Source organism: Bacillus rossius, chromosome 12 (genome assembly GCF_032445375.1).
Source record: "Bacillus rossius redtenbacheri isolate Brsri chromosome 12, Brsri_v3, whole genome shotgun sequence".
Taxonomy (NCBI): Eukaryota; Metazoa; Arthropoda; class Insecta; order Phasmatodea; family Bacillidae; genus Bacillus; species Bacillus rossius.
In genome coordinates this window covers 11,871,714-11,894,746 of record NC_086339.1, presented here as the reverse complement: position 1 = coordinate 11,894,746, position 23,033 = coordinate 11,871,714, and the positions used below count along the sequence as shown (strand labels likewise).

Below are 23,033 nucleotides of genomic sequence, written 5' to 3'. Positions count from 1 at the left end.
TCTTGGCCCATAGCCTTAGGCTAAATTATCAGTAATCGCTAGATGCAGTGGTTTTTCGCAAAGCAATCTGTTCGCTTACTAGACGGGAAAACGGTATTTATGTGATATTTCTGTGTCAATAATTTCTGCCCTGTGTTTGGCAGCCGTTTGCCTTATTTTGCCAGACCATTCAGAACACGTATGCTACCGCACAGAAGTTTTGTAATTTGTGTGGCGACAGTGAGCATGCACTCGAAAGAAACTAAACCAATCACGACACACGCGCGATGATGCAGCGTTTTAACACAGTTTATCTGGAGGACTCTGAGCCAATGAAAAACCTTGAACCAAAGAAGTATCGAATCGCAAGCATCCCAGTTGACAGGTCTCACAAGACAGTAGCCAATGAGCAGGTGGCATTTGCCCGAGTGTATAGGGGATTGAGGAATTATATTATAAACGTCGTCGAAACCATAAATTATTTCAACCTTAGTAATAAGTAGGCTAATAATTATTTTGTTTTCCGGGAGGGTGGGTTAGGTTAGGATAGGTTATCGTAACTAAAATGAAAGGTTGGTTAAGTTAGGTTAGCGTTATTCAAAATACACTATGACTAGAGACTGGAAAAAGTCGGGTTTCATTACGCGATATGCTAGAATTAAAATACTTTTATCCCTTGTACCACTTCCGATATTGGCTCATAGTCAACCTGGAGGACCACGGATAAACGAGAAACATTCAAACGAAGAAACAACGTATTACAGGCAACTCGATTGAGACGTCACGCAAGTCAGCAGCCAATGAACAGGTAGCGTTTGCCCCAGAATGTATACGGAGGACTTTAGAGTTTATCCCAAATGTCATCGAACCCGCTAATTTTTCCGGACCCCTATATATGACCATAAAATATATAGACCTAAGTCCTTGCGATGTGGTGTTTTTTTTTTCCTCGAGAGATCGGCCAACTTCGGAGAACTGTTCGGGCGTGGCTCTCATCCCTGTGAACTGTGTACTCCAAGTGAAGCAGTGCAGAGCAGTCTAACGAGCCAGGGGTTGTCAGGAAGGGGGAAGCCTTTATTTCACACCCGAAGTTCCCCGAAGTTCATGCTCGCTTTTTTTTTCCGTTCTATCTCATTGTATGAACCGGCGTGGCATTAAATTTTGCAGTCGATAAGGATAGGTTAGCTACATTATAAATACTTTAAAACATTATGGATAGTTGGTTATATTAGGTAAGTATAGCTTCATTAAAAATACTGTAAAATCATTTTATGGTTGCTTAGCAAATAACTTTTTAATATGCAGCTATCCAGGGCTAGGAAACCGTTTACATGATTTCACAGTTATCTTTAATGTAGCTATCCTAACCAAATCAACCGTTCACAATGTTTTTAAGTATTTATAATGTAGCTAACCTAACCTTTTACAATGAACCAATTAAAAAAAAAAACTGAAGATGCACGATCGGGTGCTTGGCTCTCTCGTCTGTGAAAAGAAGGCCTCCCGTCAGGAGGGAGAGGAGGGTTGTAAGAATCCCCTCCCCCTCCTCCTGCTAGGCAACAAACGGCAGGCGGGGCAGCTCGCACGCGCTGACCTTGTTTGTTGACCCAGTTGGCCGGCAAGGCCGCCCGACGCCTCGCCTGTGGCCGCGCCAGCCGCGGACCCGGCTGGAGGCCGCTAAGGGCGACCCTGCCCCGCACTTCGCGCGCATCTTCGCCCCTAGGCGCCGGGCACCCGGCCGAACTGGCGCGCAGTCTCCGAGTCGGTAGCGCTCCTGCGTTGGAACTTCAGGACCCCCGCCTACCCAGGCACACACGCGGTGTGCACAGCTTCAGAAGAAAAGGATACCCGAGTGGGATCTGCTTACGAAAAAAATTGGTTGTCTGTAAAGTAGGTTTACGGACGATAGTTTAACGTGACAACGTCATAACAAAACATTGATGAAATAATTGCATACTTTTATGAATAAAATTGAATAATTTTTATTTTAATAATAAAATAATAAATACTTGAAATTACACTAGTAATCATATTTTTAAAATGCAAGAATAATGAACCTTTATTGCCGAAATTGTTGCTGTAATAAGCAATGAAAACCACATTAACTTTTCACTTACTTTACACACACTTTATGAACAGTCGAGTGGAAGAGAGATAGATGCGGCGCAAGCGTACAATGAGCAAAAACGGGACACAGCGTAACGGAACAATGTGCGTAACGGGATACTTTTTCGTGCGTGCTGCCGGCGTTCATCGATTTATTAGACGTTGTCAGGTCAAAAAAATTACAAATACTCTGAGGGTGTATGAAGAGTACGAAAGTGAAAATGGCTAAAATGGTTTTCAGAAAATGATTTTTACGCGTGAAACGTCCAGAGCAGATTCTTGAAAGCATTCGAGGGACTTGCAACTACGCCTTCATCTCCATTTCTCCGCCCGTATAATGTTACGCTCATCGCTCAAATCTCCCAGTTGCCCTATGCACGACGAGAAGACTGCGCTTAGAGGCGAAATCGTGCCAGAAGCACCAGCGAGCATCGTACTTATCATCATGTCTAACCAACACAAATTTACCCATTACTAGAGTGATGAAATGTTAAAGATAAGGTTCCTTACATTTCCACATTTACATAATTATGATGTGTCGGCGTTAAATACTGTTGCAACATCAAAGTTAATGTATACACACACACACACACATACACATAGCTCAATTTGCCTGCTTTTGCCTGCAATGACTTCAGGTCCTCTGTCCTGGAAGTCGATTCCAAGGGCGGACCCAGTTTAGAATTAGGGTAAGGAGGGGGGGGGGGTGTTTAAGGGAAGCGGATGACCGGAGTGTTTTGGACGGTAGGTATGGGATACATCCAGACTAAATGGAAAGTAAGAAATTTAAAAAATAATAATCACTCAGCCTATTTTAACGTATTTCTGGCGTCTTAAAAAAGTTTTTTTTTTGGTACATACTCGCGAACCATCCCAGCTGCGCTCAGATGCTATCTACCAACGTGGATGATAGATTCCATATGGTATGGTGTAAAGATTAAGATTGAACAAAATTAAATTCCTAAGGTAATTATCATATTTTATTGGATGTCGAAAAAAAAAATAGCTTCGCAAATAAACATTATTTTCTAGCCACTTTTAAAAGATAAAAATGGTTACCGTGAGTCGTGCTTAGATGATAGACATATACAATTGCGGACTTTTCTATAGTTCTTTTTAAGATGTATAATTTTCTAGTACATTAGTTTGATGTATCTGTCAAGTATAAGTCGGTGTAAGCCGTAAGTGTCCTAGAAGCGTATTTTTACGTCTTCATTAAAAAAAAATTGAATATATTATGCGCATAAACCTTCCGGAAGAAATTCTCTAAATGATGGTGAAAACCGCATAAAATGCCCTGCGTACTTTAAAAGAAGTAAGAGAACAGATAAACGCAGATAGCGACTTTGTTTTATACTATTTAAGGATTAAGGATACGATATCCAGTTATTTTTAACTGGTGGTTGAGAAGGGGAGGGGGGGCAAACCCTGGGACCGTCACTAGGAAAGTATTCCAAGCCGTTCGGGTAAGGTAGCGAATAAGCACTGCCTTTATGGAACACAACCGTAACCTAACTCGCAGGCCGTATTCCAGAACGTGTCCAAACCCTGCGCGAGGCTATAAACTGGTTTCAGCGCATTCTAGCGGACTTCTCGCAACCACCGATACGAGTGATACGGACAAAATACTAGAGACAGCACAACCATCGCACTAAAATAGAACCGATATTTTGATTTTCTGAAGTAGGTACCTACTATTATTTCTTGTTATGACCATTAAAGTGTTCAGAATGTATTCCAGGATAGTTTCGCTATCATAAAGTTTCATTCGGCACACCAACACGCTTGGTGCGTCCCCCGATGATCACAAAAGTGACTACGTACGAGTTGATGAGAAGCCTAAGATGTACATCAAGTTCTGTCCCTGCCTGAACACGCCCGAATATTCACCTTCGGCCAACCTCGGGATTTGTTTTATTTTTGCGCAGGAAAAATGAATTCAAATATTAAAAGTGGTCGGTTAGGTTAGCTACATTAAAACACTTTAAAATGCTATGGACGGTTAGTTAGGTTAGTATAGCTACATTAAAATAAACAGAGAAATATAAATAGGCTATATATATAAAAAAATCCCGAGGTTGGCCGAAGGTGAATATTCGGGTGTGTTCGGGCAGGGACAGAACTTGATGTACATCTTAGGCTTCCCCGAGTTGATGGCGCCAGACGCGGGTCCGTCATCTGGACGAAAACAAATGAAAAGTGAACACGGCGGATGAGCGGTATTCGGGCAACAGATCGGCAACGGATACGACTTAAAAATCCTTAATAATGTTCGCAAGGCTTTCACGGCCATTGTCTGAAGTAGCTTTGTATTCTGGGAGTTGTAGCCGTGTCCCTGGCGAATAATTCACCCGAAGTTTCGGTCGACATTGCAGCAATTTCGGCTCCAGGAAGATCTCTCGGGCAGGGCTCTCACACACAGGAGGATGCAGTTAATAATCATGACATTGTCATTGGGATATTCACAAGATATATGGTCTCAAATACTGAAATTATTATCTTCGTACAAATTTTGATTGAAAGTATTTTAGGTTAACGTTAATATTCCCTACAAAGAAATAGTAAGTGAAATTTGGGCTCGGAAGGGGCTATCGCCCCCTGCGCCCTTCCTCTGGAGCCGCGCTTGCATTGCAGTCGCCATCGTCAGGGAGCAGTTACCTACTCTTAAAAATCCGTTCCAAAAAACGAATGGGAGACGTGGCGTCTCGGGAGGACCGGCCCGGCAGCCCCGGGAGGTCACGTGACCGAGGCTTCGCGCGGCTCGCTCACACACCCCGCGTCGGGGGGACTTTCTCCGCGAGGGAGGAGGAGGAGGACGAGGCCAGCCCGGAGCAGAGCCAGTACCGACAGAGGGGTTGAGAAGGGGGGGGGGGGGGGGGGGGAAGGGACACGAAATCCAACAAGTTCGAACAAGATCTTGATGATCTACGCTAACACGTATTACACAGAGTGTGTCTGTTTCCCCCGGACGTCTTGGAATACTGTCCTAGTGACGGTCCTAGGGGTTGCCCCCCACCCCCCCCCCCCCACCATTTCACATCCACCAGTTAAAAATAACTGGATATCGTATCCTTAATCCTCAAATAGTATAAAACAAAGTCGCTATCTGCGTCTGTCTGTTCTCTTACTGATTATAAACTACACAGGGAATTTTATGCTGTTTTCACAATCATTTAGATAAATTTCTTCCGGGAGGTTTATGTGCATAATACATTCAATTTAGATTTGGAAGATAGCGGAGAAATCTCGAAAACTACTGAAAACACCTTTAAAAAAAATAATTCACAGTTATATAGCTAATTTATAAATATTTAAATAAAATTTAATCTTATGTAGATACACATATTTTGATCAGATGTATATACTGTCGCCACTGTCTGGCACTGTCACGCGAGACCACACAAAATGCACACGTGCTTTTGAAACATGCTATCATACATGTCTAAGTTATGGATCTTAATTCAGTGTTTCAGTACCTAACAGTTTCCATTATATCGACACAATATTGGTTTTAAATTTTTTTTGAATTCCAAGGCCATGTAAAATAAAAATAAAACGTTAGTGATTATTTCAGTACTGACCAGTGCTGTGTAACGGGAACCACACATAACTTAGAAAGTCACAACTTAGAACTGTCATAACTTAGAAAACTTGGAAAAATCCACGTAACTTAGAAACACACAACTTAGAAAGATCATAACTTAGAAACACACAACTTAGAAACACACAACGCAAAACCACACAACTTAGAAACGTCATAACGTAGAAAATCATAACTAAGAACGATCACAACTTAGAAACACACAACTTAGAACTGTCATAACTTAGAAACACGTAACTTAGAAACACGCAACGCAGAACCACACAACTTAGAAACGTCGTAACGTAGAAAGTCACAACTTAGAACTATCACAAGTTAGAAACACACAACTTAGAACAATCATAACTTAGAAACACGTAACTTAGAAACACGCAACGCAGAACCACACAACTTAGAAACGTCGTAACGTAGAAAGTCACAACTTAGAACTATCACAAGTTAGAAACACACAACTTAGAACGATCATAACTTAGAAACACGTAACTTAGAAACACGCAACGCAGAACCACACAACTTAGAAACGTCGTAACGTAGAAAGTCACAACTTAGAACTGTAACAAGTTAGAAACACACAACTTAGAACTGTCATAACTTAGAAACACGTAACTTAGAAACACGCAACGCAGAACCACACAACTTAGAAACGTCGTAACGTAGAAAGTCACAACTCAGAACTATCACAAGTTAGAAACACACAACTTAGAACGATCATAACTTAGAAAAACGTAACTTAGAAACACGCAACGCAGAACCACACAACTTAGAAACGTCATAACGTAGAAAGTCATAACTTAGAACTGTCATAACTTAGAAAATTCTAAGTTATGTGTTTCTAAGTTGTGTGTTTCTAAGTTGTGTGTTTCTAAGTTATGACAGCACCCCCTGTGTAACATCTAACGTAGGTAACGTGCAAATTCACGTGTTCTCATGTTGTAAATACATTTATGATACAAAACTCGGAAACGGCATTTAACGTAGAGTTGTTTAAAAAAAATGCTGAGCGTGATAAGTGTATACAAAAAATTGGTTGTCTGTAAAGTCGGTTTACGGACGATATTTTAACGTGACAACGTCATAACAAAACATTGATGAAATGATTGATCCAGAAGAAAAGGAAATATCATATCGGCCTGAGACTGAGCCGTAATAGGTTTTTGCAACCAAACCATTTAGGCATTAAAAATATTATATTCTTTGAGGAAGAATTTTTTTTTAATTTTTAATCTTTTGCATGATAAAATCTACCTCTGCATACTTTTATGAATAAAATTTAATCATTTTTATTGAATTATCACTATTTTGTATGGATACAAAGGAGTGAAATGAAATGTGTAATTGAATTAATATATTTACTTTTATTTGCATTAATTATTCCAAATAGACTTATTAATTTTTAAATGTTGCGTGCGCCATATTTAGTGTTACAAGTACAAAAGAAATTTCGCAGCTGGTGGGTTTCGAACCGACAAATTATCGTTTAACAGATAGGTACGCTAACCACACGAACACGAGGCCATACCTTTGAATATATATATATATTCAAAGGCCATACTAAAATAATGTAGTTTCAAATGTAATATATATATTTATAAAAACTTTGTTCACGGTAGGGGTATAATATTAACACGATTTTATAACAAATACGCATCCCAAATACACCAAACGTATTTATAATGTGTTACAATATTTTTTAAAACATTGTGCAAAAGATCCCGGGTGTAATTTGAATTATTATGTGTAACTGTAAAACACCATTTTTGGTTCAAAACGTATTTGAATTTTCAACATTACTTTTAAATAACCGTACCGATTGTGCTGAAAATCGGTGGACGATCGTTAAATTACATAATATTAATAATTCAAACGACGAAAATATGATTGAAAAGTCAAATCGATGGTTGTTCCAATCGAGTGGAAGAGAGATGCCACGCATGCGTACAATGAGCATGAAGAGAGATGCCACGCATGCGTACAATGAGCAAACAGAACACATCCGTAGTGGGACATCCGTAGTGGGATACTTTTTCGTGCGTGCAGCCGGCGTTCATCGATTTATTAGACGTTGTCATGTCAAAAACTTTGTTTTCAACTACATTTCTCCTTGCTAATCGCACGTAGTTTCCGCACCCACCACTATAGTTCGTTGCCGAAGCAGCTAAGTGGACTATTGAATCATTTGATCAGCAGACAGCAATTTTAAACTATATAGACTTTAAAAACAAAACAAAAAAAAGCTTGAAAAATACCCAATTCCGGATTTGGACCTGATTTTCGACCAGTAATTTTATTAAAATACTACCCATCTTGTTAACATTCATTAAACAGTTAATACTATCAAGTTTTCCTTTGGTTATGTGAACTTTGGTTCGCGCCATCCACCACAGATGGCAGCACTGTGGTTACACATTTCCGTTCCATGCGACTTCCGTTCCATTCACGAAATTACTCCTATGAAATGCCTTATACCCGGAGCTAAGATGTTACACACCAAAAATACTGATATCAGAACCTGCTGTGTTATATTAATAATTTTCTTACCGTGTAAAACCGAGTACGACAGGTAATATTTTATGAATATACCTCCGTATATAACTTTTTTTATTTTATTTGGGTTTTACGACTCGCTCACAGCGAGATTTTAGATGGGAACACAAAACTATAATGCAACACTCTGAACAAAATTGTAACTATATAGGAGGTTTTAGAGAAAATAGTTGAGCAAACTAATGCATGCATGAATAAAACGTTTTCTTTTAATAACGACACTGACTGACAGCTGTTTTGGCTCATGCTCGTCTTTTTTTTTTTTTTTAGTGTTAAAGTTAATTTCATCAAATAAGTGTCAGCTTTAATTGCAAGACTTCAATCACGTTTCCAAATAGATTAACAGAGAACTAGACAAAGGGAGCAAAAACAAAAACAACTGAAACGCGCCTTTAAGGAAATGATCACGATCTGGGCCTAAAGAAGGGACGATCCCATCATTCGCCTGACGGGACTGATCTCCGCGCGATCACGGGAGACCCGAAACAGACTCGGTTGAACCTAGGCTCGATTAGATTGTCTCAAAGCCACGCACAAACTGAGACGTAATAGGCGGCATTTGACTATTTTTCTGTGTGTGTGCATATTCACGGTTTTTTTTTTGTCTTTCATTAATTTTTTTTTGACAGTCACTGTAACCAGCAACGGCGTGTGTACAAGAAAACAAAAATTAAAAAAAAAGAATTGAATTATGAAAAATTATTAAAATATAAACCGGATTAGTATGTTTGATTTTTGCATGTACATGTGTATATATGTTAATTTAGAGTTAGAGGTTTACTCAAGCGACATTATAAACAGTTTTTGTATATTTACAGGCAGTTAAGAAGCATGGTTCCCCCCCCCCCCACGCTTTAATAGTGGGGGGACCATGCTCAAATAGCAGTTTTCGGTACTTAACTTTAAATATTGTAATGGTAAAAATATTATTAATTTTTTAATAAAAAAATTGTTTGAGTGATGTAAGAAATTAATTAAAGATATTTTAATCAATCCAAGTGCCTTGTCCACGTCCACTCAAAATCATAAATCATGTTCGAAGATCGACAATACAAAAAAAAAAAGGAATAAAAAGGGTTGGGTTTCTGAATAACTGGCCTATTCCTGGAAACAATTAGCTTTAGCTTGAAGAGTTACATGACACCATGTCATCGTCTCAATTCTATACACACACAGCGATCCTCACACTTTTGGAATCCCAGTCACCACCTGCTTATAATTACCGCGCTGGTTAAATAAATATTTGAAAGCTTGGGACCCGTCACGGCATCACAACCTTATAGCTTCTGCTCGCGACAGGGGTAGGGGAAGGGAAGGAGAATCGGTAGGGCTCGCTTACTCTTCCCCTCCAGTTCAGTGGCCCGTGATAGCAGTAAGACACCCAGGCTTTTAGCTAACCTGCTTTCAGATAAGAAAAAAAGGTTTTGGCTATGGTGTGGGGGGGGGGAGGGGGGGGTTAGAACCCCTAACCCCTCCCCCACCCCTGGCTACGCCACTGTTTACAGGTTACTTTGAGTTGTAGGCAAGTTAATCGTACGTTATATTCCGGGTGATTCATCTACTTTGAGAGCAAATGTTAACATGCGTTTACCAATTTAAAACAAATACAATTAATTTAATGCAAAATTATTAACTATTTAAAAAAAACTTTACTGTATAAACAACTGTGAAACAAAATTACGAAGAATGGTGAAAGAAAAAAACGAGGCATAATGGCGATCCCGATCCATGATCCTACCACCCCGCCACATTGTTGCGTTACGACAAAAGCCGGGTTTATAAACTGCGCAAGAAACGCCAAGATGCAGAAAGTTAAATACCGTCGTTTTTAAACTTTCGTTTACTAACTACGCAAAATGCAAAAACGCAACTCGCCCAATTTTCAACTTCCTGCGTTTAGCAACGATGTTGATTTTATTTTATACATCACGTTTTCACTTTTTAAATTTTCGCACAGTGAAGGGGGGGGGGGGGGGACACTTTTAAATCAAACTATTGACTTTTAATGTGCTTTCGTGATAAAAATGAACTAACAAAAGAAGTTCGGGAAGACATTCGTTTTCTAATGTTTTACAATTTAAACCCATAGGTTAGTGTTTAATGTTTTATTTATTTAACATTAGATATGTAAGATTTCGTTTGCGTTTTTATGAAAATAATTATTATTACTATTTAATATTATGTCATGCCAATGTTTATTTGAAAGGGCGTTATGCTAGTAATCATTAACAAACAAAAATATATCAAACATTTTGATTCCTGTACTTCTATATACTTCTACAAGTAACTAAGCCATTATGTTTACTTACAACACTATTTTAACAAACCTTTTTGAAGGAATAGTAACTTCGAGTTAACATTTCTTTAGCGCACTTGTTCAACGTCACTATAATTTTTTACTACTACATGCGACCAAGGAGGGCTAAGAGATTATTAAAAATACTCGCAAAAAATTCGAAAAGTAGTACTTTTACCAACTTTTTATTCCGAAAAAAAAAAAAATAAAAAACGTTGGAAATTGCGATCTCTGCCATCGCAAAGACGTTTCAAAATTTCTTTCGAACAAAAATTTTATCGTAAAGAGAATCCTATTAATGAACCAAAAACTATAACTTTCACATTACAACGTTGTAAACTCTAAAAGAATTGATAACACTTATAATAATAGATCTACAAAAGAATTGAGGTAGGAAACACTGACACAGTTGTGCACATGCGCGCTATCTATCGGTTATTTTAAGAACTACCTTCAGCTACGCTGTATACAACGACATCTTTTGAGTGAATACCAAACCAATTCTCTTCGACGCGCGCCCGCCTACATACATATGAAATACGTTTTTTTTTCCTTCAAACAAACAGTGTTTGAAATTCAGTGGCCATATTCAAAGCCCAAACCAAACTCATGACCAGAATATAAATAAACGATATGAAAACAAAATTGGTAGCCGGGAACACTGTAAAGGTTTTTTTAGTCTTATATAGAAGAATACTGTCAGAATTTGAAGACCTAAATAATACTTTTTTTTTTTTTTTTACAAATGCTACTCCAAGGGACATGCCGTTTTGTTTAAATTGTTAAACGTTAAGAAACTGATTCACATATAATAGTTAAGAAATATGAAACAACGACTTTTTTTTAATGAGCGTGCCAAAATTTGATTTTCGAGAGATGGTTAATTTAGTGCTTTGGTAATACTCTTGTTATTTTGGTTTTTCAAGGGTTTTGTTTACGAAATTTGAATGTTATAATTAAACTGAACATGTTTCTCTTAAACATATCCATTTAAAACCTGCACGTTTTAGGGATGTCGTATGTTTGTTGCGTGTATAATGGTAGGAAAAATTTTAAAGTTAATCGTCTATTTTTATTTGACGCGTGCATGAGACCCGCGTGTTCGAAATAACGCGATATTTTCTTTTGCATCGCGTCTTTCACGTCGCGACGTCGCGCAGTTGTGATTCCAGCATAACATATGTTTTCGACAGTTCTTTTGTCAATAAATGCCATGTAATGTTGGTTCTAAACTTTTTTTAATACCCAAAGGTCAGAGATAACAGATCTTAGATTCGTTTTGTTGCGAAACAGATTTGGAGAATATATGAATGTTCTATATTTTCTGATTGGACCGCAGTTATTTTGACAAGCCCTGAACGACACCTGGGTCAGTAATAAAAAAAACTGTGCAACCCAATCCAAATTATAAAATAACTCTGACCTTGATACTGGCCAGTGAGCCCACTAAAATGGCTTTATTACTAAACGTGAAACAGTTGATGGAGAGAAAAATAATTCGCGAAATGAAAGCGGCTCTAATGGTGAAGTACAGGGCCGCAACTAGGGGGGTGCAAGCGGGGCATACGCCCCGGGCGCAAAGCTGTGGGGGCGCCGAAATCGCTTGCATTGTAATTCCTACTACAACTGGTAACTAGTAAAAAGTTTTTTAACTTGCATGCCAGGAATGTCTAATCTGATTTTCAATATAACGTCTCAACATATTTATTTTAAAATACTCTGAGAAAAATGAGAAATAAAAGTGGATCATTAACATAAAAAATTGTAAAGGGAGAAGTTAGAAAGTTTTAATGCGTCCTCTATACGAATACAGTACAATGTTGTCAGAGAGGGTGGTACCACTGGCTGTGAGGAAGTGCATCCTCTATTTGCTATGATGATATCATCAAAATATTTGCTGCAAAAAGGTCTCGCAAGTTGAATTTGAATCTTTAAAAAACATTTATGACGATAAATTAATGAACAAGTCTAGTGATTATACAGACTACTTTATGGACATAGTGGGTTTATGCATGGAAGTTACAGTAGCATAGAAACTGTTACATGTAGGTATGGAAAATGCTTAAATAGCACAATTTTTCCGTGGGAGTGCCCCCGGACCCCCCGCTTTATTGGCGTGGTATGTGCAAAAAAGAGGGGGGAGGCGCATCAATCAATTCATGCCCCGGGTGCCAGAGACTCTAGTTGCGGCCCTGGTGAAGTAGACATGTACACGAACCGCGAGGTAGATCTGCGACGCCTTCAGATTGTAGGTCAAGGATACATTTCTAGCTAACGGGAATGTTGCGTGATTCTCTTCACTTCCGTCAGGAGCAGCAGTATCGTCTCCCCAACCCCGCGCCAAGCAGAATGATTTGGATCTGGTCTGGCCACGTCTGCAGTCTGGTGGCGAAAAAAACTGGTACTCCTTCTGGAGCACTTCATGATCATGATGATGTGTGTTGGTGATGGTATTGGTGACGATGATGGTGGTGGCGAACGCAGTGGTGATGATGACGATGGTGATTTTGTTCGTGATGTTTATGGTGATGATATTTATATTTGTGATGATAATGGCGAACGCAGTGGTGATGTTTGTGGTGGTGATGACGATGGTGAATTTGTTCGTGATGTTTATGGTGATGATGATTATATTTGTGATGATCATGGTGTTATTGATGGTGGTGGTGATGATGGCTTGAAACCTGTGACGTAGCGGTAAAACGTTCGACCCGGGTATTTCAATTGGTTGAGATAAACTATTATTTTGCGGAACACCTAATACCATGAAATTGCATTTGAAAATTTAACTGAAAAGCGTCTATTTGTAAGATAATTAAAACATATATACACTACTCATTGATGACGAGGCCTAAAATAGATAATTGTTTAATCATAAGATTGTGTTGGAAAGTATCAAAGGCTTTGCTCATTTACATCTGGATTTATACTGGTACACACATATACAATAAAGCGTGTGTTAAAGACGATATTTCTGATTAAAAACTATGTAGTTTTACAGAAATGAAATTTTTAGGAATAAAATTAATGTGCCTATAAATATTTTTTCGTCATAAACTGCTAACATACTACAAAACAAAGATTTCTGACTAGAATTTAACCGTCTATAATACTTCAAGAAAATATATACCGATAAATGGTTAAACACACAACCACTCACTGACTGATAAACACTTAATTAAAATATTTTTGTACAAAAGCAAATTTTTTTAAAATGATTTAAATGTTTGTTTGAGCTTTATTTATAACATGTTGGAAAGATAATGCTACAGTTACTAAAAACTAAAACGCTACAAAAAATATTTTTGCAAAACTCCGTTCCCCCGGAGAAACCCCCGGAATGGCCACCGCATGGGGAGCCCAAGAAAAGATACGGGCTCCCCATTTGGAAGCCACCTGGAAGGTTTTTTTCTGTTCCACCCACCGTTTCTTTGGTAGCCTGACTTGTTACAAGAGATTGTATTCCTACCAGAGAAAATTCCACAATTTTGTCTGGGCAATCCGCCTTGGAGGAGCCGGGGCGCGAACCCGGGTCCTACAAGTCACAAGGCAGGCGCTCTACCCCAGAACCAGAGTGGTAGAGCGGATACTTGCAGTCTTCTTAACACTGACATGATGTTATTCCCCGAGTTTCTGTAGTTTCGTGTGTCATTAACACATGCAGTTCCATCTAACCTCGGTAACGAACAAATTTATGTGTTCTTATGTTGTTAGTTCAGCATGAATTATGTAAATTCATAACAATGAAATATAATTTGTATAACTAGTCTGGCAATTTTTTAGTGGATTTCCTGCAAACAACCTTACAGTCCCGCTGCGCAATAATTATATAGAAATACAGACTAGTAAAAAAAGATATGTAAGAGCTTGCACTATGGATGGTAAAATAATTTTGAAATAAATGTTAGATATTAAGAGAGTATATTTAGTTAAAATATGTGTGTGCTTACAAGCATGAAGTTAATGTAAAACATTTTATTTATTTGGTTTTAAAGTCACAGATAAGTTAACTTTTTTTATATCACTTTTGGCTTTCTTTTGTTTTACCCTGCTTAACAAGCGCAGCTAATACTGGAAAGCTATTCAAACAACTGTTTGCAAATAGGTATTTTTGAAATTTTAAATTAATTACTAAGTCTATGACAGTGTTTTGTTTATTTTATCGTTCTTTTGATAGACATAACGTAAAATAAAATCAATTGAATTGCCACCTCAGTACTAAAGATTGCTATACACCTGATTGTGACAAGCTGTCGTGGCATTTTAAACATATGATATAAATCATGCAATGTATTACTAAACCGTCGGTTGTCAGAGAATTGTGATTTTCGGTCACTAGATTGCATTTCATTTCAACTAGTGACCTGGAGTTAACACATGAATTAGAATCACAAGACAAGAATTTCTACAAATTCTTTCTAAGATAGCAGACATAATTTACTCATGTCGTTCGAGTATTAGGACTGTATGGTTGCGTTTTAACTTATGGAATTTTTTCAGTATGGCAGTCTTCCGTCGCCCCCCGTCAAAACAGGAGGAATCGTGCCATAATGGAAAACTGCCATATTTATTTTTAAGATCGTGTTTATAAGTATACATTGCTGCTTCCTATAAGTTATAACCCAATTTTTGAAACATTTGTTTCTACTAGTTCGCGATCCATTGAAATTATTTATGACGAAATATAGAAAATCGTCGCCAGAAGTGCTATATTTAGCCTTTAAAGTTAACCTAAGAAACATCTAGGGGGTTAACAGTGCTACCTAGAGACGTATTCTATACGCTACTTCAAGAGCAAAACAGTTGTACTCATTCCACGGAGTGTATAAATAAATATGGCAGAATTCCAGTTTTTTTATGGCAGTTTTCCGTTATGGTACTTTTCCGCCTTTTTCGAAGAAGAGGCCAGGCGGAATTGTTTAATTATGGTAGTTTGCCATTAATGCAGTCTTCCGTTACACCCCTTCTCCTAGGTGTCAGCCACAGAGAGTGTTGCAGTGCAGTGTTCATGTTTGAGCTCACTGGATTGTACGCGTGCCTGGCGGGCAGCGATAAAGCTGGGAAACTGCTGGTTCTGGCCGAGCGTATCGTGACAAGGCCACGGGACTACGGGACTTGGCGGGAAAACAGAGGAAATGATAATCACTCTGCAAGCCGAGTCACGCAAGACGCCACGCCACAGCCGGTTCGTACTGTGATCGTTTTCAACAATTTCGTGTTTTTGCTCAAGGTTTTAAATAAATTCATAATATATCCATGCGTAATATTGTTTATAAACAGTTTTATCAATTAAATAATTGTTTCTTTAGTGGTTTTCAGAAACTTAAAGGCCAATTCGTTCATTGGCGCGGTATACAATCTTTAATTAAACGTTTTCATGCGGCGTTCGTCGTGAAAGTCTTTATTTTTAATATATCACTCATAATTAAATGAAAACAGCCTAGAAGTTTTGGGAAAAACTTTTTTCATTAATAATACAATAACAAACATTTTTGACAAAGGTTTCAACAAACGGTTAGTTAAAAAATATAACAGACTCTAAATTAAAGTAGGATTCTAAAAACAAATCGGCCTTTAATGTACTCAAAACCACTGAATAACAACTTAATTATGTGACTAAACAATGCACTAGCTAAAATTATATTACTGATTCAGTTTACATAACTGAAAAAATTATAGAAATAAAATAAATTAGGAAACTACGTAGCATATCTATGGTATTTAAACAAAACCTTTTATATTTCAACGTTATGTATGCACAAAAATCAATGGAAGTACTCGATGGAAAAACTTTAAAAATGGTATTCTATTTAATTAGTAGGCATACTGTGTAGGCCCTTATTTCATTTAGTCTACTTCAGAAAACCATTTGTACTATAGTATTTCCATTATTATATTTCAACATAATAATTTAGATGTAGCTACATTGTTTTACCAAATAATAAAAACCGCATACAAAATTAATTAATATATATTTTAATTTTTGTTTATTACACATACTACAATACAAAAACTATAAAACAGTGCAATTTTTTAAACAAAAATTTGTAAAACCCTGGAATTTTATTTTCCTGGTAGAGTGGCCATCCTGTATTTTATAATATGAAAATCATTTGCTGAAATATGTCACGAGCATAAATAAAAACCCTATTAAACGAGACGAAACTGTTCAATTTTTTGAAAGACAAAAATGTTTCTAACAAGATAAATGTTATTCTCATGTACATAACGGAAATAAACCGATTTTAGCTGCCACAAAACTACAAACACAGAACTTTCAGTAAGTCATTAAGTTGATGAACTACTTTTTCCTAACGTACTGCAAAACTAACTGAGTGTATTCCAGAGTGTGAACATATTATTTTATTTTTTGGTTAATGAGTCATGATTTTTCTTATAAATTTTAACAGTTGATTTTTGAAATAAGTATTTAACTAAACCTTTACTGAATAATTCACTTATATTTACATTTAAAATATTGTAATATCCCGCATTATAATCCATGCTCACTACATGATACAAAATAGGCATTATTGCGAAGAATTGGACGAATTCTAGAGGAAAGAGATTAACGTATCCAAAATGATACCGTACATATAGGATTAAAACTGACTGAAAACTCTTTTTTGGTGCTCAAATATCATACGTTGTGACATAGGTTGGCCGTGAACCACTGCCACATTGCCAGTTCGGTCATCTGACCTCGAAATTAAAAATAGAAATTTTAAAGCATAACATGTAACATAAAGTATAGAATTAACACCTATAAAATTGAAGAAAGCAAGAAAAAATAATTCGCTGTTATGAAACTTTCTCAACTAAACGAAGGACTAAAAAACGTGTTACTGAAGAAACGGGAAGGAAAGGAAAACGAAAACAACGGAAATTAATCGTAAATGGCACAAGGGAATATACGTTGGTAGGACTCCAGTTTAAGTCTCAATCCCATTCATCCTTATCTTCAAACAATTATAATAAAAATTCGATTTTTTAAAATGAATATTTCATGTTTTATAGCAAAACTTAATCATAGTGTTGTATGTATTGCCTGAAACTTTCGACAGCGCAACAAGCCGTACTTATGTGCGTGGAAGGCTGTATAACACCCAGAAATCTATCAACATTTTTATAATGCTCATACTGGTAATGAAAGCAAGAAAATGTTATAACCAGAACCATTATAGTAATATTCTACTGTTATATACATATATAATGGAGAAGATGCTTTAGATAGGGTTGTAGGATTTATATCCATTTTGACGTGACGTCTAATAAATCGATGAACGCCGGCTGCACGCACGAAAAAGTGTCCCGTTACGCATATTTCTCCGTTACGCTGTGTCCCGTTACGCTCATTGTACGCTTTCGCCGCATCTATCTCTCTTCCACTCGATTGGAACAACCATCGATTTCACTTTTTCGAGGCACATTAAACTTGAAACACTCCCATTCGTTTCCTTATTTTTCCTATCATCGTCCTATCCTTAACAGAATAACACAGATTGGAAGAAGTTAATAGCAAACATGTATAAAAGTTATAGTTAAAATAAACTCTTCGTTAAAGAAATAAACATATTTGAATTAATGAGTGAAAATAAAAGTAAATTTATCAATTAAATTGTAGATTTCATTTCACTCCTTCTTTGTATCCATACAAAATAGTGATAATTCAATAAAAATGATTCAATTTTATTCATAAAAGAATGCAATCATTTCATCAATGTTTTGTTATGACGTTGTCACGTTAAACTATCGTCCGTAAACCGACTTTACAGACAACCAATTTTTTTTTTGTATATCAGGGTAAACTCAATCATGAAATCAAATCTCGAAATTCGTGAGTGTTTTGCCTCCTCAACGGGCCCCCGACAGACGTTCAAATGAAAGAAGTTGTAACGGACAGTTTTATCGGGGCGGATATTGAGCCTGCGAAGGAAAGGCTTCGCGAATCACGGTCGGTGTCGAGCGAACGGGGGGAATGACGGTGACGCGAACAGTCCCCGCGAGATAGCGCAGCGAAGCGAACGGCCGCGGCAGATAAAACGCGCGCGCGCAAAGCCCGCAAAGCCGGCTGGGGCAGGCGACCCGAACAATGCGAGCGGAGGAAATAGAAGGCTCGGGCACACACACACATACACACACACACACACACACACACACACACGGGGTTGCCGTGGGGAGAGGAAATGGAATCTCTTTGTGAATAGCGCGCGACGGGATCGCTCAGGCGAAGGGACTATTTATAGGTGAGTGTCGGGTGTCTCTCTCTCGCCTCCTGACGTCACACGAGCCGTTTGCTACACTCCACGCAAGGGACCACCCACTAACGACAGACATCGCTATCTCAGGGGTGCCCACAAGGGGGGGTAACTACGCAGACTGCGTCATTAAATTTTCAGCCGGGGGGGGGGGGGGGGGGGGGTGGTTAAAAGACGAGAAAAATGTACATATTATTTACATAATTATTGCTTCTAATTTGAAAATACGTTTCTGGTGCTTTGATAATTGAAAGGGATCTTGTAAATCAAATTGGCAACCCCGCACTTTCCTCAACAAAAGCAGTTGGGCATCTGTCGGTTCAGGATGGAAATATTACCTGATATGACCAAAATTATTATTAGAAAATCAGTTTTAATTAATGCAAAATGTAATAAAATATAATACTAAAAAAGTATAATATTAAAAAATAAGTGAGTAAATCATTGAGAAAATGGCATAAAAATTTCGGGGGGGGGGGGGGGGGCGCATCATTAGGTTAGCGGGGGGGGGGGGGGGAGTCATAGTGTTTGGGGGGGTGGGCACCTCTGGCTATCTCATGCTACATTTTAAATGAGCCCCTTCTTCAGGCATTATACCTTACAACTATAACATTTTGGAGTTGAACATATAATTTACAACTTAGTTGTATACTATAAAGTTTTATAAAAGCACAATTCAAAATCGTTAATGATGAGAATTTTTTTTTTCTTTTCAAAAAATTACATTTGTGTAGCAGCATGAGGTGAATGTACTTTCCCTTTTCTTTTAAACATTTTTAATTTATTTATTAGGTTAACTTTTATATGTGAGTTTTGTCGGGAAAGAGTGAAGGGGTGAAATGAAGTTTCTGCTCCCGCACGTAGATCAATTCACGGGTTTCCCTCGATGTTCATATTAAGGTCACAAAATTAATTGTTAGGATTAAACTGGTGTTAATGTAAGGTAAATATCACAACACAACTCGTACGTTAATGTAAAATGTTACAAATCTGCAGGCAAATGTATAGGTAGTTTAATTTTATTGCCAACCGACCCTTTTAAAATAAACATAAATTTTAATATGAATTATGTATTTTTTTTATAAAAAGTCTGATTTCCAATTTTTAATTTTGAAAATTTTGAATAGGTCCAGGCATACCCACTGGAGCCACCACTGATCGTTGTGTTTGAACACAAAAAATGTTGGAGGGCAGACAAACTGAATTTTTTTTTTGAATGGTACATACATGCTATTCTGTTAAATATTTAAAAAACTTGTATCTTTTGCATAATATCCAACTTGCAATATATTAAAAATTAAATGACTGCTAATGAATATATTTATTTACCATCCAAGTTGAATGAAAAATATTTGGGCTATTGGAATTAATATGCAGTTGCGATTAGAGGTGTTGGAAAGGTTTTAGTTTGGTTGATGTGAAAAAAAAAGGGGGGTGCAAAGATGAGTTTTAGCCCCGGGTGGAAGCTAGTCTAGTTACGACCCTGGTGTGATTTATTCTCTGGCACCAAGCGAGACAGCACAAGGGAATATACGTAGGTAGGACTCCAGTTTAAGTCACAGTCCCATTCATCCTGATTTTAGTTTTCCATGATTCAAGGCAGATGCTGGAATGGTTCTTTTCTACACGCCATGGCAGATTCCTTCCCACGACTTGAAATGTATCGGTCCATCTCTTACAACTTCGTTGTTGAAAATACGTAAAACTTATATACCTTTCATATTATTATTCTCTTTCCTGAAACCCAATTTATCACTGGATAATGTAACTGATAATAAGATTTCTCTAATATTAACAATTTTTTTTGGTTTGTTTAGTATTAATTTGAAATTTTATATAGTTTGGATCAAAGCATTACATTATTTTACATAATAGTTAAAATTACACTGTTTAAACATGTAGCATTTGAAATAATTAATACAATTCTTTGTGTGATTTTTGTTATTGCAAAAAAACAGCAAGATGACATAATAATTAACAGACATTTATAAAAACAAGTACATAATAAAATTATATTTAAAAAACATACGTACTTTTTTTGTTGTATGCACTAAAAAAATATTTAAATTCAAGCAATTTGTTCAACAGCGATAGAATGAACTGGAACTCTGTATGAAGTAATTTTTTTTATATGCTTAAAGTAAGAATCAAGTAATAAACAAAACGATTAATTTTAATAAAAAAAGCATCAGGTGCTTGAATTAGTTGTATTAAATTTCTATCACTAATTAGGATGGATAGAGTCATTATGAAAATTAAAGAAGAGAGAAAACACCCCACGCTTTTTATTTCAGTCGACCCCCAGACAAATTTCCCAACATGCCCCGGCCTCATGGATACACAAAAAGCATGGTTATTGCACATAGTTCGAAAATAGTGGGTTTTTGCCCATAGTTCGAAAATAGTCATTTTTTATGACCTCCCCTCCTCTATCTTCGGATCATAGTCATAAAATTATTGTACTGTCATCCGGATTACATATACTTGCAAAGTTTCCAAGGAAGAGGTATGAGTATGAAGTGAGAGTAACATTTATTTAGTTATGTGTGTAAGTTACTTGTTTTCTTAAAATTAGGTAGTGATCACCTATTGATCTGAATAAGACCATATTGAATTCCACTTTTTTGTATCAATAAATTAGATTATCATGGACAAGAAAGTGGAAACAAAAGGCACCCATTTATAAATGTATAAAAAAAAAGTGTCAAGCTAGGTATTAAAAATGTAGATGGTATTTCTGACACTAGCAATACAATTTAACAAACTAGCCTACCATGTAAATAGCATAAATTATTTACATTAGGTGTTACTTCTGTTTGAAAATTACTTCAAGTTAATAGTGGTGAAAACATTGTGCAGATACCCAACTTTATCCAGAATTTGCTATTTCACATTTCATCCTTTCCTTGTTAAGGATGTCAGTGGCAAAGATTGCATAGAGGATGGATTTTCTGCAACGTACATTAACAGCTGAGGCTTTCTTTACGTGGGGTGTACTTTTTGCAATGTCTATGCCCAAAGTTGTAGAGAGTGTAGACGAAAAATGTTGTGGGAAAGAACAAAGGGTGTAACTATCCTCACCTTTATATTTTGATGCTAGTAGAAAATTATTTTCTCAATAATATGTGTAATATTAATAGTATTTTATAACCTTTCATTAAATTTTATTTAAAAATAAGTTTCAGTTTAATTTTTATGTTTGTAGAACAAATTGCAGCATTGTTTTCTTTCTTTCTTCTTACATTTAAAATTGTAATGAGAATTATTTTGCCCTACATAAAATCACTTGCCAACCACATTCATATGCTATGCCCAACCTAAGTCAAATTACATAACTGGGGTATGTATTCAAAATTCCAGCTCATCCGCAACTTCCATACCACCTCTTGAGCAGGCGTAGAAAGTGCAGTTACACACTCCAGTGGAATGACTAGATTTCTTTGACTTCAGCAGGTACTATTTCCCATAACAAGAACACCACGTTAAGTTACTGTTTGGTTGCAGAAGTCGCAGAAGGTGCAGCCCAAGCGAAAAAAAGTATGTCTGTATTTCTAGAGAAACATCCTGCATATTGGAAGCAGGGTTTTTGCAGTGAATCTCTTTGTAGTGTGCATTTTTATTCAGAGGTAGATGTAAGGGCTTGTGAGGCACTAATAATGTCACATTAACACACCATCATAAAAACAACCATTTATAACTTGCTGCCTTAAAAAAAAAAATTCTTGATCTATTTAGCTACAGGACAGACAGATGTTAAGAGAAAGACCACAGAAAAAACACATATAAAACTCTCAAATTCTTGAAAAAACTATGGCCTACTTTGGAATTGTTTTGATTATGTTTCCCTTGTCCCATCTCATTAACGTTGTACTTTCAATGTTAAAATAGTATTTGGTACCTACATGTATGCTTAGTAACTTTGATTTCTTCTCAAGGATGTTAGATATTTTTAAAACAGTTTTTATACAAATTTTGGGTTTTATTAGGGCCTTAAATAGCTACAGCATAGAAATATTGGAAATTGATTACCCCTATTCCTACTCTTTGAAACTTTTGCTAAGGCTTTCTTTCAGTCAGTAAAACACAAAAATTAAGCTACCGAACCAAGTATGTCGTCAGTGGGAAAATATGTAAGCCAGGTTATGTTTTAAGTTCAATTTTGTGGAGTTGTACACGTAGGCATGGCTAGAGTTCTGGTAAGGTCCGTTCTACAAGGACACGGAAATGGATTATGTAAACGGATGGTTTT

At 37.0% G+C, this 23,033-nt stretch overlaps 1 long non-coding RNA gene across 1 annotated transcript in view; it reads right to left on the bottom strand.

The window, feature by feature from the left end:
- LOC134537182 (uncharacterized) overlaps positions 1-10,642 on the bottom strand; it is a 102,897-nt gene extending 92,255 nt beyond the window's left edge. The window contains exon 1 of the long non-coding RNA XR_010075968.1: positions 10,558-10,642. This is a non-coding gene — a long non-coding RNA (uncharacterized LOC134537182). The remainder of the gene's footprint in view (positions 1-10,557) is intronic.
- Between the last annotated feature and the right edge of the window lie 12,391 nt (positions 10,643-23,033).